Below are 13,688 nucleotides of genomic sequence, written 5' to 3' on the forward strand. Positions count from 1 at the left end.
CTCTCTCTCTCTCTCTCTCTCTCTCTCTCTCGAAATAGAGCCTGGCACCAGGGGGCGGGGGGCTGGCGATGGAGGAGAGCCAAGCCGAGGTGCACCTGGCGGCCTCGGCCCAGACGCTCCTTTCCTCCCAAGGCCACTGCCGAGGAAAGAGCCAAGAGATGGGCAAGAAGGCTGGGTGCGGTGGCCTCTGCCGGGTCTGGATGGGCTCTTGGGTAAGTCTTTCCCCTCCCTGGGATGCGGCTCTCTCTCCTTTACAATGGGAATAAGGACACCTGCCTGTCTATACTGCTGGCTTTGACCCTGGTGGAGTGACTGTACCAGGCCAAGAACCTCAGCCAGGGCGGGGGTGGCTCTCCGGCTGGGCTGAGGGCCCCCCAGCCCCTTCTTGGGCCTGTGTCTCAGACGGCTGTAAGGCCATATCTCCTTACTCCCTTCTCATTTGTTCGTGGTGCCCCAACTCCTCAAGCATCCCTCCATTTTTGATGCTACAATCTCTTCCCTCAGGCTTTTGCGTGGTTTTTTGAATAAGAAAATCTTGTCTAAGTTAATGCCCTTCCCACATCCATCCACCATCCACAACCCATGTACCACTCTATCCAATTACCCACCCATCTGCCCATCCATGCCTCCTTCCACCCACCCAACCCCTCCACATCCACCCCACCATCCACCTGTCCACCCATCCACTCATACATGCACCCATCCATCCACCCTACCATCTATCTATTCATCCATCCATCCGTCCATCCATCCATCCACCCACCCACCCACCCATCCATCCATCCATCTATAATGCATCCATCCATTTGTTGGTTCACGCATCTACCTATCCAATTACTTAACCACAATCCACTCTCCCAGCCTTCCACAAATATATTCACAAAGCTACACACCCACTCACCCATCTACTCATCCACTCACCTATCTACCCATCTGCTCGCTCATCTACCCTTCCATCCACCCACACATTCATCCACAGAGGACTCGTTGAACACCCACCTGCTCCATCCCAGACCTGTGTGGGTCCCGGGTGCTCAGACATGTTTTCAGGCTGCCCACACTTATATAATTCACATGTTCAAGAGTGAAATCAAAGATCAAAACATCAGAGCTGCTGGTTAGGTCAGGGGCTTTGAGGATCCAGATCGATAGCCCGACAGAGTGGCCCCCTCTGTGTGTGTAAAGTGGGGTCCCAGTGGAGCACAGGATCCAGGGCTCACGGTGGGAATCAGCAGTGGGGGGTTAGTCATGGCCGTCACTGGATTCTAGAGTGCAAATGGAATTTCTCATGGCCGGAGCCCAAAGTGGACTCTTTTGGCACATATAAGCGGCTCATGTCTTAGGGTTTACTTCTATAATACTTACTCAGCAAGAGTGTTGAGGCCCCGTCTGTGTCTGGCACTGGGCTGGGTGATGATACAGTAGGAACAATATGGTCACGGCCACGGCCATCGTGGGGCTTGTGGTGGGAGGGGTGCCACAGTCCAGGAAGCCAGGCTGCGCCGCAGCAAGGCTGCTTTGTGCTAACAGGGACCTGGAGGAGTGTGGAAAGGAGGGTCCTCGCCCACTGTCTCCCAGCTTTGGATGCACTTTTGGGGGAGCAGGAGGTGAGAGGGGCTCATGTTAATGAGGCCTCTCTGGAAGGGAAGGGCAGCCAAGAGCTGCTGGCCGTGGCATGGAGTGAGTGAGGGAGCTGGTGTGGTGGACAAAGGGGCCTCATGTGCTCCCCCCAGGACCTGGGGTAGGGGATCGAGCCTCCTGGCAGGTGGAGGAGAACGGAGACGGGCTATCTGCAGGTCACGGTCAGGACGCCACATCCTAGACACCCAGGAGCGGCCAGAATCATGTTCCAAATACCGGAGGATGCAAGCCTCGCTCCCGTGATGCTGGTGTGCTCCTCCAAGGGGAAGAGACCCAGATGCATCCCCAGCCGTCCTGACCTGAATTTCTGTTCAACCGAGTCCCCCATCCCAGGGTTTGCATAGTTATTATTTCCTAACCTCCATGCTAATTAACTTTGTGCTAACTCCCAGGATACTGCAGGGCTGTCTGCAGCCCCTCTTTCCTGTGAATGCTGGAGAAAGAGCCGGCCGGGAGACCAAGGGTATTGCTTGGAAGTCAGACTGATCACTCTTAAATCTCTACTCTGCTGCTTCCAAGCTGTGTGACCTTGGGCATGTGGCTTAACCTCTCTGATCCTTGTTTCATGGACTTTAAAATGGGGATAATAATGGCCCCCACCGCTTAGGGTGTAGTAGCACGGATGAAGGGCATGTGTTTAGTGCCCCAGCAGCATCCCTGGTTCATGGGGGAGGGGTGCCCTGGGCCTCCCCCTCCCCCGCAGGTGTCCAGCTGACCCGTCAGTCACGAGCTTCTCCTCACCTCTTCCGTGTGAAGGTCTGCCGGACCCTTGAGGCCTCTTCAGAGAGGCAAAGCCGTGCCCAGGAGAAGGCTGCCCCCTCGGACATGCCTCTGACACAGAATGGGCCACAGGAGGTTGCCCTGCACTGGTCTGTGTGCCCCACAGACTCTGGGCGGGTCCCCCATTCAGCCCCCAGGGTCCACACGGGACACGCTCATTGTCATGGCACCGAGGAGGATTCCAAACCCTCACGACAACGACAACAGCTAACTCTCCCCTAGGGCCCACCACGTGCCAGACACCATTTCGGAAGCTTCTGTGGATATTAGCTCACTCTATCCTCAGAAGAGCCGCACCACTGGGACCATGATGATCCCCACTTTACAGAAGAGGAAATGGAGCGTGGAGAGAGCAAGGTGCCCAGAGTCATGGAGAGGACGCCAGCCCTGTGGTCACCCCAGGCCAGGAGGACCGAGCTGCGCTCTCGGGCCCTGTGGGTGCCTCCTGCCGCATCTCCTATGTGTCCATCCACTGTGAGCCAGGCCTGGAGCGAGTGGGGAGGAGGAGGTCCCTGCTGGCCCCGCTCTCCTCCACCCCAGGTTAAGGGGAAGGACGGGACCCCGCGAGCAGGGACTGAGCAGGACGAGCCACGAGCCACGAGCCACGCTGCTGCTAAAACGGCAACCCGACTGCCCGCCTAGGTGATGGGCCTCCTGTCCGCAGCCTCTCCTGCTCGGCGCCGTGAACCCCTCGGGCTCCTCACTGGGGCTCTGACTGCGTGCGGCGGTCCTGGGTGTCCTCGCGGCCCCGTCCCTGCTGATCTGCACACAGCCCAGGTGATGCGGGGCTGAGCCCACGTCACAGGGGAGACGGGCTTCCTGCACCGCCTGGCCTTTTATCCAGAGAGGCCATCTCGTCCTCACACCAGGGGGACTCTCGTGCTCCCTTCCGGGCTACCCGGTCACTCATGTCTGCCATCTCTCTCCCCTCATGGAGTGGGTTGAATGGGGCCCCCAAAGATGGGTGCACGTCCTGACCCCTCGAACCTCAGAACGTGCTATCATGTGGAGAAAGGATCCTTGCTGCTGTAATTAAGGATCTCCAGATGAGAGCATCCTGGATCACCTGGGTGGGCCCTAAATCCAGTGACAAGTGTCCTTATAAGAGACACAGAGAGCAGAGGAGGAGGCCTGTGAAGGCGGGGCAGAGACCAGGGTGATGCGGCCAAGCTGAGGAACGCCCGGAGCCCCCAGGACCTGGGAGAGGCAGGGAGGATCTTCCCTAGATCTTCTGGAAGGAGCCCAGCCCTGCTGACACCTTGATTTTGGACTCGTGGTTCCAGAAACGTGAGAAAATAAATTTCTGTTGTTATAAGCCATCCAATTTGTGGTAATTTGTCACAGCAGCTGCAGGGTCCTAACCCAGCCTCAGAAGAAGGCTCTACTGTGCCCACTTCACAGACGAGGCTCAGAGAGGCCCTGTGACCTGCCCCAGGACGCCGGACTCCAATGCGCTGGGCCTCTCCCTCGCCCCAGGACTCCTCGAGGCCCGGGTTTGGGCAGTGTGTGGAGACACAGTCTTGTGTGCCTCCTCAGCCACTCGAGTGCCTCCATCTGGCTCTTGGTTGGTACTTGACCTGTGCCAGGCGGCCCCCACTATCTGATGGGAATGCCACACCCCGACTTGAACCTGGGGACTGGCTTCCCGCGTGGCCAGCGAGTGGCCGATTGATACTGTGAGAGGAGGGCACAGTTAGGAGACAGAGGAGGGTAGGAAATAACTTCCCTCCATGGACTACCCCTATTGTGATCCTCCTGCAGCCCCTCCTGAGAAGCCCCAATGTGCTCGGTGAGCATGTCTGCCTGTCTCTTCCTGCTCATTGTCAAGTGCGGCTTGCGCAGGGACACATCGGTCACGAGCATCTCTCCTTGTCTCGCTTTCCTTTCCCCTTACTCGCTGTCCTGGCCTTGCTCCTCTCACATGAAGTGGCAGCAACTTAACTCTTGCTTCAGGCTCTGCATTCTCATGTCGATCGTCCCCCTGCGTGTTTCCTCACTCATCACAAGCCTCGTCTTCCTTCCACCAAAATTTGCCCCTTGAATCTGAAGACGGCAGAAGTGCAGGCCCCAAAGCAATCCTGTCTCTGAGTCAGCCCACACTGATCGAGGCCCTGTGTGGGTATTCATTCATTTCTTCAGCTGACTGTGACCGTTTGGGTGTTCTGGGAAGGAGACGTCCTGATGGAATTAGAAGAGCCAGAGGTTTATTGGGGTTATGCTTGTGAGAGACAAAGCGGTGGGGGGCAGGTGTGATCAGGGGGAGCTTTTGGATGGCGATGGGAGTCAGGCGCCTGTGAAAGGGAGGAACGGCTGGGGAAGCAGTCGGAGGGGCCTGAGACGTGGTGCAGCTCTGGGGAAGTCCCGGTCGGCCCACGGCTGCTCCAGGGCAAAGGCTGCCCCAGAGGAGCTGGTGTTGGCCGGAGCTGGTGAGCCCTGTGCCCTGCCATGCTCGATCACTGCCGGGCCGCCAGGAGGCGTGTGGCCCGGCTCAGAAGCGGAGGCGATTCCTGCAGGTGCCACGGCAGGAGGCTCTCGGTGCAGGCGGTCTCTTGAGGTAGACCGAGTGTCCCCCTCCTCCACCACTGCCCATAAATGTGGACCAACCCTGTGCCCGGCCCTAGGGGCACCCACGGGCATCAGATCCAGACCCAGTGCAGAGCAGGCACCCAGGGAACAGAGAACAAGTTGAGGGACCAGCGCCCTAACACCGGGAAGCACAGCCCAAGGAGGCAGCCTGCCCAGACTCTGGAACCTTCTGTGCCCTCAGGGGGCTTCTGTCATCCCGACCCTCCTCTGACAAGCCCGCCCTGCCCCGCCAACACTCAGCCTGGCCCCTTGCCTCGCCTCAGCTCCTGCACCGTCCCTGAGGAATCTGAGCTCACAGAGGCTGGGTTTCCATGGTCACCAAGCTCGCTTCTCCTGGATTTGCTTATCCCTTATCCAGCAACCGTGGGCTGGGGTGGAAGGGCTCGGTTCTGCCGCTGAGGCACGGAGACGAGGGCCCATTTGTGTGGGCTCCCCTGCCAGCCAAGTTCTCACTGGCAAACTGTCCCCCTGGGAGGCAGGGGGAGCTGGTCTCCCTAGTGGGTGGGGCTGCAGGCACGGAGGGGGCAGTTGAGACATCAGGGCGAAGAGGCCCTGCTAGCTGATTCCCCATGAGGACGATGATGGCTGTCCCACCCCCAGTTTTACACCTGGGGGCCTGAAGCCTGGCGAGGGGCGTGTCCAGGGTCACACGGCAGGGCCTGGACTGCCCCTGCTCCTGCTCTGTATCGCTGACCGGGTCCCCCGTGTCGGTCCTCGGCAGGAGTGCCCACCACCACAGGGTAGCCGGGGAAGCCTCCAGATCTTCCCCAGAACCCCAGTCCATGTGGCGTTCTTCCACATCCGCCAGGGGTCTCGTCGGTGTCCTCGGGGAAGGTGGCTCCTCTCTCAGGCAAACTCTCCAGCTTGTTAGCACCTCCCCAAGCCCTCCTCCAACAGCCCGTCCCCGGTCCCATCAGGAGCTTCCTCAGAGCGATTTGACATTTTGATAAAAGATTTAAGGAAATGGGTGTTGGAGAAGCGCTTGGCTGTGGAATCTTCCCTGTCTTCCTGCAAGCGTGGCCGTGCGGCGCCTGCAGAGTGTAATTGGCCCACGGGGTGCCGCTTCTCTGTGCAGGCTCTGGGGCCCCTGCGGAGAGCCAGGCCCCCCTGCAGTCAGGCACAGGCACGAGACTGTCAGGTCTGGGTGCTGCTCGTCCCGGTGAGACAGAGGACAGAACGGGGACCCAGCCAGGAGAGGAGAACAGCCGTCCTCGGCACCTGCTCTTCTCCTTGGTAAGGAATCTGTTTATCAGATCATCGTCTGCTCAGCCTACCCCCAAGGTCAGCTCCACGGGGCAGGGACCTGTCAGGCTGACTTGTTCCTGTTTCCCCAGAACCCGGACAGGGCCGGGCCCACAGCAGAAGCTCAAGATCTATTTGTTCAATGGATGTGGATAGAGAGATAACTGGATGGATGATGGTTGGATGGGTGGATGGGTGGGTAGACGGATAAGTGGATAGATGGATGGGTGAGCTGGTGGATGGATGGATGGGATGGTGGGTGGATGGAGGGGTTGACAGATGAAATGATGGACGAGTGAGTGGGTGGGTGGATGGATGGATGTGTGGTGGATGGATGATGGATGGATGGACGGATGAAATGATGGATGGAAGGATGGATGTGTGTGTGTGGGGGTGGATAGGTGAGTGGATAGATTGGTGGATGGCTGGATATCTTGCACACTCCCAAAGTGCCAGGCCCTGACGCTGGGGCTTCCGGACCATTCCTTCTCAGAACCTTGTCCAGAGGTTGGAGGTGGTGCCGTTATTTGGTCCTCCACTGCCCGGTGGAGGAGGTTGAGGCTGGGAGTGTATACGATGAGAGGTAGCGCGTGCTGCCCCAAACCTCGTCTGAGCAACGACTGCAAACAGCGAAGCTCCTGCTTTAGGGGACACCCCAAAACTTGTCCATCTCACTGTGGTCATCCTGAGGTCACCACGTGGGCAGGGCTGCCGAGCGCAGGCCTTCGGCTAGTGGCTCATTTGCATGTCTTCTCCCCGACCTACGTGGGCTCCTGGGTCGCAGCGAGCCTCAGGCTGTGTCTTCACAGCGCAGCCCTGGAAGTCACGCTGTGGACTTTGGGAAGCCCCTGAGAGGCTTGAATGGGAAATTATATGGTCAGATTTGTGGTTGAGAAAAGCCCTTCGCTTCCCACTCCCAAACTGGGCGGGTGCCAGGGAGAGGGGGCAGAGACAGCCCGCCCCCTTCAGCCTGCTCCCTCCAGCTGGGATGGAAGGCTGATGCGAGGGGCCATTCTCTCTACCTAACAGCACAGCAGCCCCCCCTCCCCCAGCATCCTGCGCTTCTCCCCACAGCCCGGCCACCTGACACACACTCCACCTGGGCTGCCCAGCAGACTCCTACACAGTCGTCAAAACCCAGAAGGTCTTCCCTGGCCCAGAGTGGGGACTGGGTATTTTCTCCCCCGCTGTCCCCACAGGGCAGACCCTCAGGGACAGACTCTCCGTCTTACTGACGGAGAAACTGAGGCCACACCTGGAGCAACAGTCTCCAAGTTGCACAAATCCTGGCAGCTGGTCCTGGACTTCAGGGCTCCTGATTCAGGCCTGCTGTGGTCTCTGACCGACTGTGGTGGTCAGTTCCACGTGTAGCCTTGGTCAGACTGCAGGCCCCAGTGACTCGTGCTTGACAATCAAGCACTCGTCTGGATGTTGCTGCGAGGGTTCTGCAGAGGTGGTCGACTGTAAGTAGAGCAGATCACCCTGAATATGGTGGGCCTCTCCAATCAGGCGAAGGCCTTACGAGCAGACACTGAGGTCTCCCAGGGGAGGAAGGAGCTCTGCCCCAAGACGGCAGCGCTGGCTCCTGCCTGCATCTCCTCCTGCCCTACGGACTCGCCAGCCCCACAACCGCATGAGCCAGTTCCTTAAAATAAATATCTTAACGTGTTCATCCATCCTGTCGATTCTGTTTCTCTGAAGAACCCCGACTGATCCACCAGCCGTGACCTCTCGGTGGTCACAGCCCCTCTGGCCCTGCCCACTGCCTCTTCCTCCCGCAGGTGTCTCCTCGCTGGCCTGAGCCCCTGCCAGCACATTTGCGCCTTTGTGGTTTTGCTCGCACAGTGAAGGCTGCGTCCACCTCATCCTCCTGTCCAGTGTCCCCCTTCTTCTGACTTAGCCCAATGCCCCCTCCTCCAGGCAGACCTCCAGTATTGCCTGGACCACACTGATATCTCTTGCCTCTGAGCCCCCTTTTCTTGTTTCCTGTGCTGCCAGGCCCCCCGACGTCATCACTTACTTGGGTCAGGCCCTGCCCGCACAGGGAGGGTGCAGGCCTGGATGCTCCGGGGGGCTCCCAGCACAGCTGCTGTTTGTCCAGCCCCCTCACACTGAGCAGGTAGAATGGGGCAGGCCCAGCATCCCTGGGTGCCCTTGTCAGAGGGGTCACGTGGCTCTGAGTGGCAATGAGGGGCAGGGGTGGAGAGTGCAGGCCCTGGAGCCAGCCTGTGGCTGGGGTCCAACCCCAGCTCCATCACTTACTAGCTGTGTGTCTCTGAGCACGTTACTTCACCTCCCTGGGCCTCAGTTTCCCAGTCCATAGACTGCTGGTGTGTTCTCCTCGGGGGTTAAACGGGTCGATGTGAGCACAGAGCTCGGACCAGCAGCGGGCGCGCGGTGCCCTCCCCAGGACAGCCAGAGCCGCGGTCATCACCGAGGTGAGAAGTCCACGGGGCTGGGTCCACACGGCGGGTGCCCTTTGCCCACCGCGCTTCTCCAAGGAGCAGAACCAACAGGAGGTGTGCACGTGCGTACAAAGAGAGTTATTACAAGGAATCGGCTCACACAGTGACGGAGGCTGACAAGTCCCAAGATCTGCAGGCAGCTAGCTGAGACCCAGGAGAGCCAGCAGCGTGGCCCCAGCCCAGGGCCAAAGGCCTGAGAACCAGGAGCGCCAAGGGTGTGGTTCCAGTCCAAATCCAGCAGGCTCGAGACCCAGGAGGAGCTGATGTTTCAGTCTGAGTCCAAAGGTAGGGAAAACAACGATCCAGTTCAAAGGCAGTCAGGCAGCAGGAGATCGTTTTGTTTTATTCAGGCCTTCAACTGATCAGATGAGGCCCACCCACATTGGGGAGGGCAATCTGTTTTATTCAGTCTACTGATCCAAATATTAATCTCACCCGGAAACACCCTCACAGACACACCCAGCATCACGTTTGACCAAATGTCTGGGCGCCCATGGCCCAGTCAGGTTGACGTAAAATTCACATCACACTCACAAACACGGATCGAGAGCCACCGCCACGCCTGCGGGCCTCACTCTCTAGTCTTGCCCCAGTTCCTCTCCTCTCTGAGTCTCAGTGTCCCTCGTTGCACAGACAGGAAGTGCTGTGTGGCTCCAGCCCAGGCCCCGACACCCTTGGGCTCTCAGCAAACAGCAGCAGCTGCTCTGATGGTGAAGAGATGCCAAGGCCCAGAGAGGGCAGGCGCTCCCCTAAGATCACACAGCAGGTCTCGACAGCACTGGTCTCATGCAGGCACCTGACCATCCCGTGAGCTGGATTAGGAGTGTCACCAGTCCACAGACTGTCCCCTGGTGCCTGGGTCCCCAGCAGCGGGTGGCCGCACTGTCATCATAGGAGACACTGTTCTTACCCCCATGGCATCGCACTTAGCAGCCGGCAGAGCACTCTCTTACATCTTCTCAACAGCCCTTCCCGGCAACCGGGGAGGCAGGGAGGATCCCATCTCACAGATGGGGAGACGGAGGTGCACAGGAGGGGGGAGCCGTCCAGAGTCGCAGCAACCCACAGGTGTGGACCAGCCCCACGGGGTCACGGTGTGGTAATTCTCCCCCCGGGGCCTCTGCTCCGCCTCTGTCCCTTCCTGTGCGCTGTGGGAGGAAGGGTCTGCAGATCTCCACTCACACACGCTTCTGTGTGTGCATGTGAGTGTGCACATGTAAGAGTGAGTGTGTATGCATGTAAGTGTGAGTGTGTGTGCATGGAGTGTGTGAATGAACGTGTGTACATCTGTGAGTGTGAACGTGTGTGCATGTGAGTGTGTGCACGCGTGTGTGATCGGGGCAGGGATGGAACAACTCCTTTGGAGCCGTAAGCCCGCCTTGAATTCACAGTTGGTTATTTTGACCCAAACTTGAACTCCCCATTTTCCGGTTCACTAGCCTTGGTTTAAGAAATGTCTTGACTTTGAACAAAAACAAGCTGACAAACAAAGCTGGGGACTGAGAACAGGCTCAGTGCGGCCCTGGCTGGAGCACAGCTGCCGGCGAGTCAGAACCGCATGGCCCGCGTGTCTCTCGAGTTACACACGGCGTGACATAAAGTTGGAAATAACTCGGGGAGAGGTGGGGTGCGTGCCGTGCACGTGCCTGCTGGCCGTTGGGGTGGCCCTTCCAGGGGGTCAGTGGGGTCATCTCTCTGCGGTGGCTCCTGGGTCCGGGGACGTGGGGAGAAACTGGCCAAGAAGCCAGCCCTCCTATGTGCCGCGCTGCCCGCGGACTCCACCCCTCCAACCACCCAGCAGCCTGAGAAGGGCTGTCACCGGCCTCCTGCACGCGCGGGGACTGCCGTGAGCTGGGAGACGGCAGAGCTGGGACTTGACGAGATGGCCGCCCCAGTGCCTGGGCCCCTTCCCGTGTCCCACCAGGCCCCGCCCAGCTCTCTCAGCATTGCTCGGGCCCAGGGGACGTCCTTCAAGCCCCCTGCTGTGCGTGCCCCCTCCGCACGGGGTCTTCGCCCGGCCTGATCCCTCTGACTGGGGCTCCCTCCCTGCCCTCCGCCTGGTTCTAGTCGAGCTCTCCAGAAAGCAGAGCGTGAGGTGAAGATTAAAGGCCCACGGTTTATCTGGGAGGCGCAATCTCAGGGCAGCAGCAGGGAGGAAGAGGGGACGGATGGGGAGCACGGCCGGGCACCATGCCAGCCATCGCTGTGAGGAGATGCCAGAGCCCCCAGGGACGTCTCCAGGCAGGTCATCCGGATGAGCCGGGCCTTGGCAGAGTCCCTCAGAAGGAGGAGGGGAAGGCGTTTGTCTGCTGGCTCCCTCTCGTCTCCTGTCACCACATCAAAGGTCGCTCCACGGGGAGTCAACCTCAGGTTGCATCACCGGCCGCTTTGGCAGGTGCTTGGGAGACTCCATCTGCGCACTGTGGTCCAGCCCTTCACCCGGGTCACAAAGTGGTGGAGGGATTGGCGATTCCAGGGTGTGAGACAGGTCAGTCCCAGGCCACACGGCCACAGGCCACAAGGCCAAGCAGTGGCAGGAACAGAGGTGGAGCCGAGTGGCCAAGGGCCCAGGGGACGGGGATGTCCCATAGGGGCTAATTTCTGCTCAGCCTCCGGGCCCAGCTGTCCCGGAGCTCCCCAGAGGTCAGCTAACCTTGCCGCTAGTCGGCTCTTCCCGAGACGGGCTCCGCCCCACCAGAGGCTCTTCACTCTTGGTAAGCCGACCCCGGCTTGAGGCACAAGCATGAGGATGAGGATATGGAAAGGCAGCGCTCAGGCGATGGGCTGCCTCCACCGCCCACACCATGTCAGCCTGAGCGTCCCTGTGCTCACCTCCCCTCACAGACCCTCCTGCCACCCCCGCCACGGGCACTGAGTGGGGTGCAGGGAAAAGAGGCGGGGAGACACCCCTGCCAGGCAGGATCCACAGACCGGGGGGGCCAGAGGGCCCCCCAGGAGTCGTTCCTCCCTCAGGGCTGCAGAACCGACAGGTTTTCCAGCCCCGCCCAAGCCCCACCCCTCACAAGCCTCCCCTGACCCTCGGCGGACCAAGGGCTCCCTCTCTCCCTCTGCCACCGTCCCACTAAAGCACACACTTTACAGCCACTACAGGTGACACGCGTGTGGCTCTGTCGACTTGCACGCCACCCCACACAGGACTGTGTCTTTCATCTTTGTTTCCCCGGAGCTGAGCAGGCCAGGTGGATGGGTGTGGTTGAATGAATGAATGAATGAATGAAAGCAGACCCTCTGACCCAGAGGCTGCACACTGGGGCCCTGCAGGCTAGCCTAGCCTCAGACTTACAGTCACAGCGTCAACCAAATCAATGGGTTAAAAATCAGGAAATTACAGGGACCAAAACACATCGCAGGCCTCTGGTGATAGATCTGAGGCCCTGCACCCAGGGCCTCACCCCGCGTAGCCCCAGTGGGGGGACCTGGGGGACTGCCGCACGAAGGGGCTTCTGCTCTCTGCTGTTTGGCACCTTGTGGCTGGGCCACCGAGGGCATGACCTTCAGGCCCCGCCCCTGGCCTGCGATTCTCCAGAAGGAAGATGCGGGTGCAGTGGAGGGAGAGGCAGCCCATGGCTAAGCTGACAGGCCTTGCGGGCGCCCGTCTGGGAGGTTAGTGCATTGTTACCGTATTCCCTTGGCAGACGGCTCTGTCTGCCTCCTCGGATCCCCCCCGAATCTTCAGCCACCGGCCTGCATGTCGCTGAGTCAACTTCCAGAAGGCCAGAGCCCAGGATGAGAGCCTGGGACACCAGCTCAGCTCACCGTCGCCCCACCTCCAGGCCTGAGAACATGTCCACATGGTCGTGGCCCAAGAGCCAGCCTGCCAGAGAGCGCTTGTCCAGCCTGAACCTTCAGGGAGGGCACAGCGGGCCGGGAGCCAGCAGGTCCAGGAGCGAGTCAACGCCTATTACTGGGGTGTGCCAGCCCGTGAGTGGGCAGGCGCCCCGCTTGGGAAGGCTGCAGAGGGGAGGATCTGGTGTAGCCTGGGGCCCTCCGTACGACATGGGTGGGGGTGACCTCCTCGTGGGGTCCTTGTGAGGGTTCGTCACATGAACACAGGGTGGGCACAGAGTGAAGGACACACAGAACTGCTGTTAGGGTCACTGCCACCACCGTGTCACTCTGCCTGCCTCAGTTTCCCCACATACACAATGACGCGGAGCAGCGGGACCCGTCCTACACTGCCTTCACTGGGCACTATCTCGACTTCTCTCTGGCCTCGGAGAGAAGTGTCTCCGTGGCCCAGTGAAGTGGGTGGCGTCCGTGGCTCTGGGATCGGCCCAGACAGTTGGGCTCCCAGCACGGAGGGAATGTCTAGCGTGGCTGCAAATTCGGGCCTCCTCAGGGCTGCGTGAGGCAAGTCTGTCTGTCCTTCCTCTCTCCTGACAGGGCCTGGGGGAGGCAAGACCTACAGATGAGGGACCCTCCTGGGCACCCGTTCCAGTGGGTCACGACACGGGGAGGCAGCGGGAGGTGGGGCCTCGAGGGCCGTCTAGGGGTGGACCTGGCCCTCCGAGCTCCCGTTCTGGCCGAGCTGGGCTGCCTCTGCTGGGGCAGGCACGGAGCTGCAGAGCTGGACGGGGAGTCCCAGGGAGGGGACATTCCCGGGGTGTGCCTCACCTCAGGGAGTGCTGCCAGGCCTCCACTCTGGGGCTTGGGGCCTTGCCCCCAGGGTGGTTGTGTGGCTGTTGCTGCTGTTGTTTCTAGAACATGCCCAAAACCAGGTGTTGTTCAGCGAGTACCCTTGCTGAGCGCCTACTGTGTGCAGGACCGAGCTGGGAGTAACCACACTGTGGGGTCACCGAGGCCAGGGGACAAGCAGAGGCACCTGGTCCAGCCCAGAGGTCCGAAAGGGTGTCTCCAAGGCGATACTGAAACTCAGTCTTGACAGCGAAGTTGAAATTGACACCTGGGGGGGGGGGGAGGTGTTACAGGCTGGAACAGCATGAACAACAGCTA

The sequence above is a fragment of the Diceros bicornis genome, chromosome 8 (genome assembly GCF_020826845.1).
Source record: "Diceros bicornis minor isolate mBicDic1 chromosome 8, mDicBic1.mat.cur, whole genome shotgun sequence".
NCBI classification, from domain to species: domain Eukaryota; kingdom Metazoa; phylum Chordata; class Mammalia; order Perissodactyla; family Rhinocerotidae; genus Diceros; species Diceros bicornis.